This window comes from Ixodes scapularis, unplaced genomic scaffold (assembly GCF_016920785.2).
Source record: "Ixodes scapularis isolate PalLabHiFi unplaced genomic scaffold, ASM1692078v2 PGA_scaffold0__279_contigs__length_252992795, whole genome shotgun sequence".
NCBI lineage: Eukaryota > Metazoa > Arthropoda > Arachnida > Ixodida > Ixodidae > Ixodes > Ixodes scapularis.
This window is the reverse complement of record NW_024609835.1, coordinates 118,943,061-118,958,949: the sequence shown is the minus strand read 5'-3', so window position 1 is coordinate 118,958,949 and position 15,889 is coordinate 118,943,061.

Sequence of the window (15,889 nt, the reverse complement as noted above, 5' to 3'; positions counted from 1 at the left end):
TTTTAATCTAAAGCGGAATGTTAACCTTCGACACCCCGCACCCCTCAGATCACGGCCCGACCAGTGGCATTAATGCTCGACAGTTTACGATCTCATCTTTTTGTTACACCACTCATACGCGAACACACGGTCACATCGGCGATAATTCCAGTCTTCTGTTCACAACCCACAACACTGCCATCACGATGTTGCAGCTATGTTGCTGACACGCACAAATACAGAACCACGTTGAACGCCGGTTGCACTCGGCATCGGAAAACAGAACCGAACTCAGCACGGAATGCACCCAGGGAGCCGGCAGCAAAACCTGCCTGTCTTGGACGCAGTTCTTGCGGTTCCCATAACGTCGAAAACGTCGACACAGTTCCGCGTGGTTTGGCTACTGTAGTTCCGTGCCGCGCGAGTCCCGCAATCCGGAGACGACCATCCCCCAGTGTACGTGGCGCTGATGGCACTGCTCCGGAACTTCGCTGTTTCTAGCGGCTTCGTTTGCTCGTTTGATAAAATTAGTGGTAAAAACGTCAATGCAACCAAAATGTTCTGCACGTTTAGACTAGAAGACGGAATTACAGGCGGCCTTCGCTGCCGCTGAGCTTAATCAACTCAACATTAAACAACGTGCGCGACCGGCTCGAAAAACGAAACCGAAAGAAGAGGAGTCGGGAGGGCGAAAGCTTTCTCCCGTCTGCCTGGAGAAGGAGAAAAACGTTTCGTTCCTCCCCTTCTCTCGTGTCCGCTTGGGGGCGCGTCAGTAGAAGGTAGGAAGACGCGCCGTTGCTACTTTTTTCCTACATTGTTTCTTAGAGTGTGTGCTGGACTAAGTACGACGGCGCCGACAGTGGGCTTCTGACTAAGTGTGCTGGACTAAGTACGACGGCGCCGACAGTCGGCTCCTGGCTAAGTTTGTTGGACTAAGTATAACCCACTCCTGATGGTCGCCTGCGAACTAAGTATGCTAAACCAAGCATGCTAGACTAAGCATCACTCACCGCGGACATTCGCGTGTTACCGCAGGCGACCGTCGGCGTCGTCATGCTTCGTCCAGTTGCTTGCGCTCTCGTTCATTTCTACACTTGTGGCGCTGAGCAAAGACATCGAACTGCGGGTCGCGTGGTTCGGGGTTCAAGTTCCGCTTGTTCCCCCCAAGTTGGTGTATATCTCTGGTTTCTAGCGCTTGCTTTTAGTTATGATTAAGGAATCATTAATATGACTAATTATGCCTTTGTACGCTTTGACTGCTCAAGCATTGCCTGCTACTGGCTACGCATCATTTTGCGGTCTTGTTCTGCGTGCAACGCCTTCTCGTCACGTTCGAGCGTTCAAAGTTTTCATGCATTTCAGCCCATAAACAAATTCTGTGTTAAAATACCGAGTTATAGTAGCAACTGCGAACGCATGCGTGGTCTTCGATGTTCCACAGAAAATGGCTAGTACGCACGCAGTGGCTGGCAGCGTGAAGAAAGCGAGTATTGAAAGAGCCTATATACAAGTCCCGCGCGTGACGGCATCGCGCCTTGCTCGTGGTAATTCCTACTTGCTTTTTCAAGGAATACAAACTGGGTGGAGCTAAATTACTCTGCAGAGCGTACGCTTTCAGTAGAAAGGCCACCACAATAGCCATTGGTGTGACGTGAATGCAAGCCATGTATGCGGCTTGGCCTAGTTTCTGGGATACAGCGTCGCCTATCACCTTATTGTGCGAGAACAACCGACCGGCCGTTGCGCCATGCCTACTGTGCTATATGGGATATGCCTCTCATCCCAGGGCATCCCAGGGCAAACGGAATGGTCCGAGAGTCCTGCCCCCTTTCAGTGCTGTCAACACCATATGATGATCAGCATGGCGGATCGGTCGGGCATTCGCCGATCAGGCGCGCCAAGGGAAATCCCGTTGGAGACAGTCAACGCGTTGCACGTTCCTCAGCACCTCTATTTATAGAGCGCCATAGTACCGGTGTGGTAGCCACTTTGCGCTAGTGGAGTAAAAGACCGCCTGTTTGTTAAAGGTGCGATAGTTTCCCCAAAAAGATAGTCTGGATCGAATCTAATCGCATGTGCTCGTCAATCATAGATAAGGCAATCGCGAACTTGACGCGCTAAAGGAATGTTATAATGAATTTGCCTCGCTCTCCAATGGCACGTTTACGAGTTTAAATAAGCTTTCGTGTAAATTTAAGAGCATTATGAACGACTGAATTCTCCGCTTTGTAGCTACAAGGATAATAAAAACAGGTAGCACAGACCCTTGAATATCGTGAAAAATAATGCACCTAACCAGAAATTTAGTAAAAAAAGTAGATTAATTAGAAAGATGCACTCAAGCAAGAGGTCTACCGCTTTAAATTGCCTAATCGCGGAACACCACTTTAATTAAATAGTTCAATTTCCAATATCATAATATACAACTTTTTAACTACAGAAGGATAGCGCGTTGCACGTTCTAGTCATATCTCTCAAACACGTAATACTCTCAAATGCTTTCTGGTCGACAGTGTTCTTACTGAGAATAGTAAAATGATAGAAGGGAGTCTTAAAAAATAGTTAAGCTCAGTTTCTTCAATTGATAAAGGGGAAACCGCTAGTTTTTGAATCCGAATAACGACTCTTCTCTAAGTGACCATGAGATTTCAGAAGGTGTTCTCAATTTACTGGCTAATTTGAATTGTAAAAACTCTCAAGTTTCCTATATTTCTCCGAATTTGTTTCTACAGAGACATGCTTCATCTACAGCTAAATACGTATGCATAATTAAAAAAAAAAAAACTGACCGATACGGATTTGCCAAATGACTGGAAAATTGCTTAAGTTCAACCAATCCATAAAAGGTTAAAGAAAATAAACTGACGAACTACCGCCCAATTTCAGTGACTTTTCAGCACTACAAAATTCTTTAACATATAATTACAGAACGCATTACTACTTTTCTAGAAAAGCATAAAACGTTGAGTCTCCACCAGCACAGGTTTAGAAGGGGCTATTCCAGAACAACCCGGCTATAGCTTACCGTTTACGACTTTGCGTCCGCAATTAATAACAATAAACAAGCTGATGATATATTCCTAGATTTTGCAAAGGCTCTCATAACGTCTCACACGGTAGGTTGTTATACAAATTTTGTGCTATCTTAAGAAATCACCAAATTCTAAATTGGCTGAAAGTGTACGTAATCGATTCGCAACTTTAACGACCTATAGGGGGCGCACTGGTGCCTGTCAAAATGACTGTCATCTAGATGATTGTCGTAGAACAGCAGTACGCGGCTGGTTTCGCGACGCGTAATTCTAGTGTTGATATATACGAGCAGTACTAGACCCTTACATTCTTGTTTCACAACAGGAAGGTGTAGGCAAGCACTTTTATTCTGAAGCCTATCATCCAGGAGCTGGGGAGCACGATACTCACACCGCGGTACCACCATCGCTGAAAGCTGCGAATAGACAACAATTCGTTTCTTTGGGAGGCACTATCTCGGAGAGTTGCAATGTTGCATCTGGTGTACCACAGGGTTCGAGTTTTCTCCGTCGTTATTCCTACTTTTTGTTAATTATTTATATTTTGGATATTGACATCGGCATAAAATTTTTTGCCCACAATTGTACATTTTTTTTCTTGTTACTAACGTCCATGACGGCCAATTTAAACTAAACAAGTGCCTATCTAAAGTCGCTGGCTGGTGCAGCGCCTGGCAGATGAATTTGAGCCCCTCCAAAATGTGTCATTGTCTGTGTGTACTTGTAAAAAAATCTTCCAAACCTTTTCAGTACAGCCTACAAGAACATACAATCAACAATATCCCCGAATGCAAATATTTCAGTGTTACCGTTTCAAAAACTCTGTTCTCCCACTCGATTTCTATTACATCAAAAGCTACCAACAGATTATGGCAGTTAAAACGTCCACTCATATTTTCCCCAAATAAAGTTAAATTACTCGCCTATAAAACATTAACTCCGCCCACATTGGAATATGCAAACGTCATCTGGAATTCCTACACGGCTGTTAATATGCAGAGATTGGAAATTATTTAAAGGAATTCCCTGCGATTTATTTTTAACAAATTCGGGCAATATGACTCACCGTCGGTATTAATAAAACAAAACGATATGACACCTCTTACTGACCGCTCAAAAAAAAAAAATGTCAGAAACACTCTACCATAATCACGGGTGATCAGATCGATACAGACAACCTTATTAGATTTTCCACTAGAACGAACACTAGGGCCTCGCCCACAAGAGCAATTTATACCATCCAGAATCGCCTTGACTGCTTCAAATATTCATTTTTTCCTCGACACATGCCGGATTGGAATGACCTACATACCTGCGTCACTCACGCCAACTCACTTGATGGTCTCCTCTATTGGCTGAACGTCTCTTCGTGGACATTTTGCATTTTGTTTTCCAATCATGAGTATTTTGTTTCATTTTATCAATGCTCTTTGTTTGTTTTTCTCCTCTTCTATTGGAGCTCTGTCGGGTGGTAGTATAGTTAAATAAATAAATAAAGCGAGGAGGTGTCGCCACTGGAACATGAATGCAATACTCTAGTACGCTATCAAGTTATTCGTCACGTCACCAGATGCTTAACAAGTTTTAGGAAGAGTTCGCAGACTCCTTGAAATTGCCGCCAGGCAAATGAGGAAACCTGAGTGAATACATCTGGGATGGGAGTTAATTGCCTCCATACAAATGCGCCGACCCAGACGGCAGTTATAGCTGTATTCCAGCCTTCGTTTCCAGCGTTGATAGAACTAGAAGTTGATAACGTCTGATGACTGAATTTCCGTAGCCAAAGACCCTCCTAAACCCTCTGGAAACACTCAAATTTTCGCAGGCGAAGAAATCTGTCGGGCTGTATTTGCAACCTGCGCTGCTGAGTCTATCTAATGTTCGGACATCTAATCTTGTTGCCTGAATTATTCAAATCAGGCTAATAATGACTTTTCCCACTAGGCGATTATGTATATTCCCATCAATGCATGAAGCCTTGCACCTCCGTTTGCTCAATCCATTTGTAGCTGTCTACTAGCCTGCATGTGGCTGTACACCAACACAACACTCTGGTCTTACACCACTGCAGTGGCACTGCTGTAGGCCTTGAGCTTGCACGGGTGCTTCACCTCATGCTAATCTGGTTTCTGCACAAGGGTGATGCCCACATCTAGAGTAGATATACCCGGAGTTGTTGTTAAGCGGGAGTTGGTTTATAGAGCCGCTCTCAAACGCAACAGCGTTTGCAGGGTGGTGTTACCTAGGCATTTGTTCTTTCATTTGTTTGGTACAGTTGCTCGTTTTCATTTTAAGCCTTTTTGTTTGCTGGGAGATCTTTCGGATTGAGTCGTCTGCCTTTTCGTTTTTTTACTATTCGTTCCTGCATTTGCTTCCACACCCTGCAGCGAGCACACTTGAAGAGAATATGTATGTCTCAGGCCTGACATTAAGCAGTTGAAAGAGAGCGATCATAGCCGAAACTTTTACGCCAAAAACAAAACGCTCTAAGTCTTGCAAAAAAAAAATTAATGGAGCAATTAAAAATATTACACATGCTATGAGAGACCGACCACTTGGTTAGCATAATGTTCCACTCCTCCTTGGAAAAGCGGGGGTGTGTTTTATTTTTATTCCGTCCAGACCATGAATTGGCTAGTAGTTAGCTTCATAAAACTAGCCATAAAATGTAACCGTAGATTAGCATAGGCGGCGGTGAAGGGAAGATTTCAGAAACTTTCGAGCTCCCATGACTACCTATAACAGCGTAAACTGCCTCGCTGTGCAGCTCCACTTGGTTAAAGCACAAGGATCGTTGAAGGTTGACTGGAATATTTGTTTCTAAGGAATTGTTGAGGGAGTGTAGCATATGAAACTTCCTGGGGATTTAACATAGTGCTTCCTGAATCTCCAGTACACGGAGCTAGGTATTTCACACATGGACAGCATGATTTAATTGTCATGACGGCGAGCAATATGCATGTGTAACTGTGTAATATTGGCAAAAGACAAAGCAATTTTTTTCATAAAGCAAAAATTTAACCCATTAGAAATTTGAGAAGCTTGCAAGCACCGTGTGGGAAACAAGTTTACGGCAAAACAGTGCACAAACAGTGTCAATATTTCCGCAAAGGACGACAGCCAGTGGCACAACCAGGTTATCATACACATCATCGGTTATAGTTTGCAGTCCTGACAACCGACTCACCCGAATAATTTTGCGCCGTCCTTCACAAACACCTCTATGTTTTCTTGATATTCCCAATCCTACGCGAGTTCTATTATTTCGTCCGCAAAAATAAATGTCACTGTCAACCTTGAGCGACCCTTGTACATAGGCCAACGTTATATTTTTGGTCTCCGTCGTTGCCATCCCAAATCTCAGCATTTTATTCATCTTGCTATGCCTCGCTGCCGCGGTCCTGTGATGAGCGCCTTCATTTCTGATGTCACGCACGGCACCGCTTCAAAAACAAACTTACACCTCTTGCGGGGTGCGGCTCAAAAGCGCCTATTAATACTCTGCAGCCTTCTGAAATTCCGTAAGTTCGGAGCCAGCAAAGCTGTAGGGACCCCAAAACACCACTGATCAAATTATCATACACATCACCAGTTATAGTTGACCGTTGTGACTACAGACTCACCCGAATAATCTTGTGGCGTCCTTCACAGACACCTAGATTTTTTTTCTTGATATTCCCGATCCTACGTGAGTTCTATCATGATGGCAATCCACCGTGTGGAATAAGTAGTGGCTGCCTGGTATCCTACTTGCGAATCATATCGAATATTTATGCGCTGTATTTATTTCAGCACCCCCGGGACCCAGGATGCAATATGGACGAACCTATCATTTTTCTTCCCCTGGATCGCAGCCAAGTATTGCTACTTTCTTACCGAAGCTTTCAACACTTCTCTTCGAAATTCTTATATCAGTGTACTTCTCAGATTTTCTTTGTATACTCATCGGCACAGTTATTCCCGATATGATCAACCACATCCTTAATGGTGCTCTCATTACGAAACCCTCGTAACACAGGCACACTTAACGTGAATTTTACGTTTAAGCACAGTTGCCACACCAAACTCTTGGCCAATTTTCGGAGGCTTTGCAGTCAAAGCTATGGGTGCGCGTGCCCTTGCGCATCTTGAGCGTTCACCAAGGCTGTTCACCCGCACTCTTCACTCCTTCTTAAAGAGCTGTCCAAGAGTATAGTGTGGTAGCTGTAGTTACTGCGGTCAAAGGTTCCCGTGTAAAGGGGTGTCCAAACATGATACTTTGGAACGCGTGAGGCGGCACTTCTCCACTACATGAAGCGAATGTTGAGGTCCGGCAGTCCGTCTTCTGTTTGGTTCAACCACCGGGCAGACATCACGGCTTTCCTGCTCGCCTCCTCCGCTTTTCTGTCACTTCGTTGCTCGTCTGACTTGACGTCACACGCCACCTGCCAATGGTGTGCCTGTTGCCCGCCCATCTGTCCTGCCGCGCCCTCGTATCCTTGAGCCAGTAACCGAAGCGCCCTGTGCGTGAACACTGTTGGCCCTCTCCTCTCCCCCCCCCCCCCCCTTCCCCTTCTACTCTTTCAACACTTACACACACAGACTCTCATATATTTTCCTTTCCCGTTTTCGGGACTTGAACAGCAGCGGCGGCCTTGAGCGAGTGACTTACAGCCGACAGAGCGTGTGAATGGCTGTCCGGACCCACGTGTTGAACATGCTCTAGGCCTCTCGTGAAAAACGCAAACAGACTTGGCAAGAAAAACAATCATCCCCCCCCCCCCCTCCCTGCAAAAAAAAGGACTAACGATTTCCCCATTTTATGTGTCGGAGAAGTATCGCTTCACGCGTGCTTGAAACGAGCCCACACTTGGTGCGCGCACTGAGCGTGCGCCAAAACCAGATTCGCGTGGAGTGCCCGCGCAGGAGCGCTGCCGATAGCTGTGTCACCGCAGCGGCGTGGCATCAGGAGCGCGTGTTGGTAAAGACTGAAGACTTCAGTCTCCTTAAAGGGGCCATGAAACGAATTTTGGGTTGGGATGAATGATTTTAAATTGGGACTTTACTAATCGCATATCGTTTAGTTGGCCAAAAGAAAGAGGCTAGAAAGTCAAAAGCCAGCTTTTCGGTACGAACATTTGAAAATAGAGCGGACTATTTTGTACCTTGTTGCCTTCGAAAGCTCTCCGCTTTTTCACTATGATACATCCGTGGTTCCAAAAGCGCGTCACCGGCGCCAACCTCACGTCAGCCGAGCCCAGGGGGGCAAAGCTCGGCGCGGCGAGATCGAGGCGAGTTCTCCGCCAAACTCGCCGAACGCCGCGATTGGTCGGCGCCGTGCATGACGACACGCGCCGACACTCCCTAGATCGTGACATCAGAACGGAGGGTTTGAGGCGGTCGGAGAGTTGCATAATCGGAACTCGCGGCGAGATGCGGTGACGTCATTGTGACGTGGCAGAAGCCGCCGCGGATGGGAAAAGCTCGCCGGCTCCGACCTAGGCGAGTTTGGGCGAGTTGGGCGCGAGATCAGGGAGAAGCGTCCAAAATGGCAGCGTTTTCGCTCGTGTTTTGCCGTCGGCATAGGTATTTAAACCACGCCAATGTGTTTGACATAGACGACGTTCATTTTCAACAACACTATCACCTCTCGAAAGACGTGGTAAGGTGGCTGTGCGATGAACTGCGTGGCGAACCGGGCTTGAGGCGATGGAGCCGTGAATGAACCGTCGCCCCCGTCGTGAATCCTACATCCAAATTCTACAAAGTGAATCCTAGAAACAAATGTGTTTTCACGGCAATCTGCAACCAGGAACGCAGTTTACCATTACCTACAGGCTTTTACAATTATTTTGATGGGTTGCTGTGCTGAGTAGATGCAAGATAAACGCACTTGATAAAATTGAAACTAAAACAGATGATAGAAGAAAAGCAATATACATGAATGGCGCAGACTAACAACTGTGTAATTTCTTTCTCATCTTTCTTCCATACCGTATTTTGACAAACAAATTGGCCGTTAGTTGTTTATACAACAAGAGAACATGCCAGAACATTGCGACATTGTCACTTACTGTAGATAAGCAATTTAGCCAGTGCAGTATGACTGCTAGCCTAGGGTCTTTAACATGCACCACGTAGTAGTGATATACTACCGCATGCCGGTACGATGCTCATCAACATCGAAAAGGGCAGGGGTGGGGGTGAATCCACGATCCTGGGTTCTGCAGCGCGAGCTTTCGCTCCACGCGCACCCTATTCTGAAAAAAAAAATATATATATATACTGTGGCTGTGTGGCGGTGTGGGGGGAGAAAGATGAGAAAGAAATTACACAGTTGTTAGTCTGCGCCATTCCTGTATGTTGTTTTTCGTCTATGCTCTGCTTTAGTTTATATCTTTATCAAGAGCGTTTTTCTTGCATCTACGTGGCGCAGCAAACCATCACAATGTCTAGTCAACTAGCCCACATCCAAGCAATGTTTGTATAATTAACATCCCTGCTGTTACCCATTCTTATTTGTCATTTACGATTTAAATAAAAAAAAAATTGGGCTGTATGTATGTTGATACTGCCTAAAACTTGGTCTGCCTCAACGGGGAAGATTCTCCCAGCTGTAGATGAGAAATTTAGCCATGCAGTGCCGTACGACCGCTAGCCTGGGGTCTTTAACGTCCATCGCGCGGTAGTGTTACACAACTGCACGCCGGTACGATGCACATCCAGATCGAAACGGGCAGGGGTGGGGATTGAACCCAGCATCCTGGGTTCTGCAACGGACCTTTCGCTCGACGTGCTCCGAGCTGGTGTGCGCTAGCCCAGCCGGCCACCGATCCCCCGATTTAAATAAAATAAAAACCCTTCACTGCGGAGCGTAGGGAAAAATCGGAGCTACGCTGGGGAACTCGCCGCCGCCGGGGGGGGGGGGGGGGGGGGGGGGGTTCGGAAATGTAAGAGGGGGAGTGGGAAACTCGCCGGGGCGGAGTCAAAAGAAGCTCCTCCCCTCCCTCGTGACGTGGATCGGAGAGATTCCCGCCGGAGGCGAGCTTAGCCCCCCAGCTCACGCATTGGGCACGAGAACTGCGTCACTCGGACGCATGCGCTCGTCAGCAATCAACCCGTCGACGAATATTTGGATTTGCGTTCGTGGCCAATGAGAGCCCTGACAGAACTTATTGTCATTGGGGAATGACAAGTTCTATGGTGTGCATAAAAAGCACGGTGAAACCTAGGAGTCATCGCACCGGTGCCGAAGGAATGTCACGACCACGTGATTTCACAATTCGCATTTGAGTTGAGGATTAAAGCTAAGGAGGTAGAAGTAGGAAAATTGTTTCATGACCCCTTTAAAGGAGCTGTGCAACGATATTCAATTGGAATGTTTTTCACTTTACACGAGCTTACTGGCACTAGTGAGACTCAAGGATACTCGCATGCAACGCCACTGCCCAAGAAACGCCTTGGTTGCGGTGGAATTTCAAGGACAAAAGTAATCATTTTCATTCAATCTCTCCTTGGCGAAATTTGATGACGTAACGTGGGGATCACAGTACACCCATATGACGACATTTGAATGCGGTTCATAGACTGGACCCGAGCATTGCGTGGACACTCGATTTGGGCTCGTGATAATTACTAGCTCGAGAAGCATTCGGGTAGTCACCCGTGTCCAATCGCTGCAACGACGACAATAGCCGAGCCATAACAATGTCTTGAACTCAGCGCGTGTCCTGTGCTTTGCCAACCCCGGCGCGTGGCTATGATCAACATTGGCGCCATATAACCGGCTCCAGATCACGCGGCCGCTTGTTCTGGCTGCGAGTTGAGGGGGTGAACGCTGCTCGTTTCTTTTTATAATTTTTTCCGCGACTTCTATCGCGTCGTGTGAAAAACGAACGCGTGTTTCATAGGTCATTAGCGTCAGGGATCCGTTCTAAGCGGTATTTGAGCGATGTACAAAAATTGTTGCATCGCCCCTTTAAAGGGGCCGTAATTTGACCTGCGCAGTATACCGCACGGAAACTTCAGTTAGTTCTTTACTTTTTTATGCGGTGGACCTTGCTGTCGCCTTACAATTGCACTAGCATAAAACACCCGTTTGTTTCGAAACACCCCAAGAAATGTAAATTACGATGCCTAAAATTAAAAAAAAACGCCTTTTTATTTTTTTCGTTTTGCAATTTATTGATTTGTTTAGTTTCTCTGTTTTTACCAATAATACCGCCAAATAGAAGGGAACAAAAATCATTTTCTATAAAAGTGATCACCTTAAATCTCCCTCACGTAAATGCACACCCCCCCCCCCCAAAAAAAAAAAAAAAAAAAAAAAGAGGGCGCCGGTTTTAAAAATGGTAGTTTCACATCGAGCTATAGGCGGCATTGAAAGCTTCCCAATTGCATACTCGATTACACGGACTCATCCACGAGTGTTTTCACAGCATATAGGCGTACTTGGATCGCTTAGCGGAAACCAACGCTCCTTCGAGCCGCCGGACGAACGACGAAGACCGCAGCTCCGGGCGCGCACACTCGCCCTACTAATCCATAAATCATCCGCCCCGCGCTGTCCGTTGCCTTCTCTTCTCTCACTCTCGCCCTCAAACGAGAGAGGAGGAAAATAGGTGGAGAGGATGAAAAAGTCCCCGCCAGAAAAGCCGATGCAATATTCATGGACCAGCCGCTCCACGAATAGGAATCTAAAAAAAACAGCAAGTAAGAAAATTGCCCCTGGGTTTGGCCATCCGTGTCTGTATACCAGTGCCGTTCGCCGCCAACAAGCATAATTATACTAATAGGAACCACCGAAATGATGATGGTGACTATGGTGGCTGACGAAAAAAAAAATAGAAAAAGAAAATTAACGCGAGCGTGTGCGTGTATGTGTTGTGTGTGTGAGTCCGTGGAGCAATAAATATATCTCGGAAGTGCTTTCGTTTGGATCTGCTTAACTCGCTTCCGAAACAACAGCTATGGCTCCAGCTTATATTGACGTGCCGGCGTCTGGCTTTTTGGCTTTTTGTTTTGCTTCATAAGCGCCGTCTATACGTGCGACGTCCCGGGCAAAGAAAAAGATATCCGACTCCCTGCGGATCGATTGACATCGGGCTTTTGCCCTGATTGTCGAAATCCGGTTCTGGCTTCGAGCGATTTTGATGTGGCCGTGCTTCCTAAGCTGGCAACCAGCCTTGACGGCTGAAGCGAAGGCAGAAATGGAGGTTTTCTTCCCTTTGTTTTTGGCACGCATTTTCTTTTCCAAGGCACACAGGTCTTCCTCGAATGCAAGTCAAGACTGTAAAATAAATGTGTCTTGGCTTAGAGATCCCGTTAAAAACAACGTAAATGCAAAAACACCTAATTTTTTAGCTGCATTTGCTTTTAGAAGAATGTGCAAGGTGACACGTGGCAAGAAATTGTGAATGAAGGACTTCTTCATCACTGCACTTGTTCTCTGGACACAATGCATCACCTTCCTCTGAAATGCCGCGGCGCATATATGATGACCATGAGATGTCTCGGTGCCTAGTATTTTATTCTACTAGTACGCACTTCCTACCCAGCTACACAGCCTCCGTTGCTCCGCAACCAAGAGGAAGGGGTGAGAGAGAAAAGAATTTTAGTGCACCGCTACAGCTACTTTACTGAAGAATACATCTTAAGATGTATTCTTTAGTCATCTTACTCATTACTCATTACTCATCTCATTACTCCGCGAAAATCCAATCACCTTAATTGGCGCCGACAGCTTTACTCTCTTAAAAATGCCTGCGAGTCTACTTACCCGCAAAACACTCGAAGAGCCAATCTGTGCGATCTACGAAAACAGCTCAGCGAATGATGAGGCAGAATATCTGTTTAGACCTCAAAATTAAGTCTGCGCTGTGGCATTACGCAATGCAAGCATGACGCTTTGCATCGCGTAATGCCACAGCTCAGACTTCATTTTTAGGTCTAAACGGATGTTCCGCCTCATCATTCGCTGAGCTGACCGTGTAGATCGCAGAGATTGGCTCTTTGAGTGTTTCTCGGGTAAGTAGAGGCGCAGGCATTTTTTAGAGTGAAGCGTAGTCGGAACGGTTGGTCGCTTTCAGCCTCGTGGGGTTTTCCTTCTTGAATTGGGAGGGGTGACTGCCGACATCTATCGCCGTGGAAAACCGACGACACAGCGGAGACAGCCGTCTCTTCTGCCTCGGCGAACCCGGTTTCTCGGTGCGTCGGTGGCAGCGATCTCCCTCGGCACAGCGCGAAAGTGCGGCAGCGTAGACAGCTTGATGCGCATGCGTTCTATCGGAAGCGGAGTTTCCAAACAGCTCGGGAAGGATTTCGCGCTGTAGGCGCGCAGTTAACTACAATTGAATGGATTGTAATGAATTCTCCTATTAAAATATTTGCCGCTAATTGCAGAAGAGCCGATATTCCTGTGATCACCACAACAACAAAAAAATTAAAAAAATCTCGCGTCCATGTAAAGCTTTCTTCTCGAATTAGACCGTAGCGCGCGGTGCGCGACTTGCGTGCATCTTCACTTTATTATTTGATACCTATCAATAACCCTTCACCCTACCAGAGAAGGATCGCTGTCGTCAATGTCATTTCGTCTGTCGGAACCGCCACACAACCTGCATGGTCCTGAAATCACCGCGGAGTCACCTTGGCGGAGGCCGGTCGTCAGGACCGAACACAAGGGGGTGGCTGCCGGAAGCCACATCGTTTATTCATAGCGCAGGCGGGCAGCGGCGGCAGTAGTCAGTGTCGCGGCACAAGCGAGGGCAGCGACGCCGGCTCATCGTCGCGCTCTGCTCGGTAACGTGATTACCGCACGATTAATCTGACAAGAGACGCGGCAGCGGATAGATCGGAAACCCACGTTCCCCAGTTTTTGTTTTGGTCTTCGCCAGTGACGCACACCAGAGGCGTTCCCGCAGACTCACCTACGTAGAAACCTGAGACAATATTGTTTTGGTTTTTTGCGTGCAAGTGTGTCTGTCTCTTGCGCAGCGAGAAGAGTGAGGTCAGAGCGCCAGGTTCTGATTGGAAGGATAGTGGGTAGACACATGGCTAGCTGCCTGTGTCTCTATCCGCTCTATCGATCCAATCAAAACGAGCATGCAAAAGCGTCGTCTGCTCTTCGTGCGGAGGGAACAGCGTGGTCAGGGTAAGCGTTCGGACGCCGAACGACGGTGCCGTGTGCTAATCGTAGCAATGTCTGTCTCGCGTTTTCTCGGGCTTTCCGAAAATCCACTGGTTCTTTGCCTCCGTGAGAAAAGACAGTGAGAAAATCTTGAGGGCACTGAGTTAAAATGCCCAGTTGGTCAGGTCGGTTTTGAAGTTTGGTTCACCGTAAAGGTAGAACGCCAAGAAAACGAGGACGAAGCAGGTGCGTTATTCTTTGTCAACGTTGAAGTACCAAAGGCGCTCCAACGAGCAAGAAAATAATGGCTTAAATATCGTCTGCTCTCCACTGCTGCAACCGCCGAGGAGCAAACAACAACTGCGGGGGCGGGGATTCATCACGGTCACCGCACACGTTATCCCCCCCCCCCCCCCCCTCCCTCTTCCGTGCTCGAAAAGACGCGTTTGGACTTGCTTAGTGTTCATATACTTCATTTCATCCTAAATTGAAGCGTAATCGATGCCTCGAGCACATACAACCACAGACATACACATACCAAAGGTGAAAGTTCATTCACTGTGCTTAATTGGTGCAGGTTGTTATACACAGCATGAAACAAAGGGATTAATGTATTTGGAAGGAAACCGCATAGATCGGTTTCCAAACACACCGAGCTAAGATCTTACACAGAGGTGACCGAAGAAAGTGAATTAAGGGTATAAAACTTTCACTGAACAAACTTACCCAAGTAAAAAGTTAGAAATGAAAAACTCGAAATCCCTACCAACGGCGGCCATGTGCTATCCAAAGGCGTCTGATTGGCGCAACATCCGATAGATTTCGGCAGTGAGCGTCGGCAGGTAGGAGTCTGCAGTGAAAGAACCTAGCCACCTGGTACCGCATTTATGAGCGTCACCTTCGGTGGAGACACCACTTTCGTCAGTTACTTGTTTTTGAGGCTTCCCTCGTAATTGAGCCGCCTCACCCAGCGTAGAAAGTCGCCGCCGAAACTCCGCCTGAAAACGTCGGTTAACCTCTCTCGCCCTCTGGCACTCCCCGTACCAGGGGAAAATATACACTCTCTCGTTGGGACCTAAGCGCGCCATGAAGATGACTCACACCCGAAAACAGCACTAATGAAAATCGCAGACGAGAAAAGGGACGCGGTAGGAGCCATAGAGTGCAAAGCAGACGACGACATGTTGCCGAAAATAATTGTCGAAAAAAACGAGTCAACACATCTGTTTTGTTGCTCTCGTTTTCTCTTCATTTGGGTATGGCCAATGTCGAGAGAAGCGTACGTCGTGGCCGCTTGTGACGCCTTTAGAAAGCCTAGATTGAAGAAAAGGTCCAACTCAAACCATGGGGAGCGTTTGCAAATAATGGCGGACGCCTCCTGCGGAAATTAGTCGAAAGTGCGCATACGCTGCGTTGTTCTGTGGCGATCAAGAAAGCAGGCAGAAATGCGAATACACTTGCAGACAATCAACACTCTTGCCTTCCCTCGCGGCTCGTATGCAAACGTGGCACAAAAAACACGATACACCGATCGAGCAGGCGGAGACTCTCTGTAATATATAGCTCTCTAGTCGTCTGCGAGCTTACGTGCTGCCATCTGTGGGTTGTCGCGCCAATCATACGCCTTTTTCTAGCCGACGGCCGTCGAAGTCAGGAATTTCAAGTTTTTAATTTCTAAATTTTTATCCAAGTCAGTTTGTTTAATAAAATGTGTATACCCTTAACGCACGTTCTTCGGCCAGCTCAGCACACAATATTAGCTGAATACATC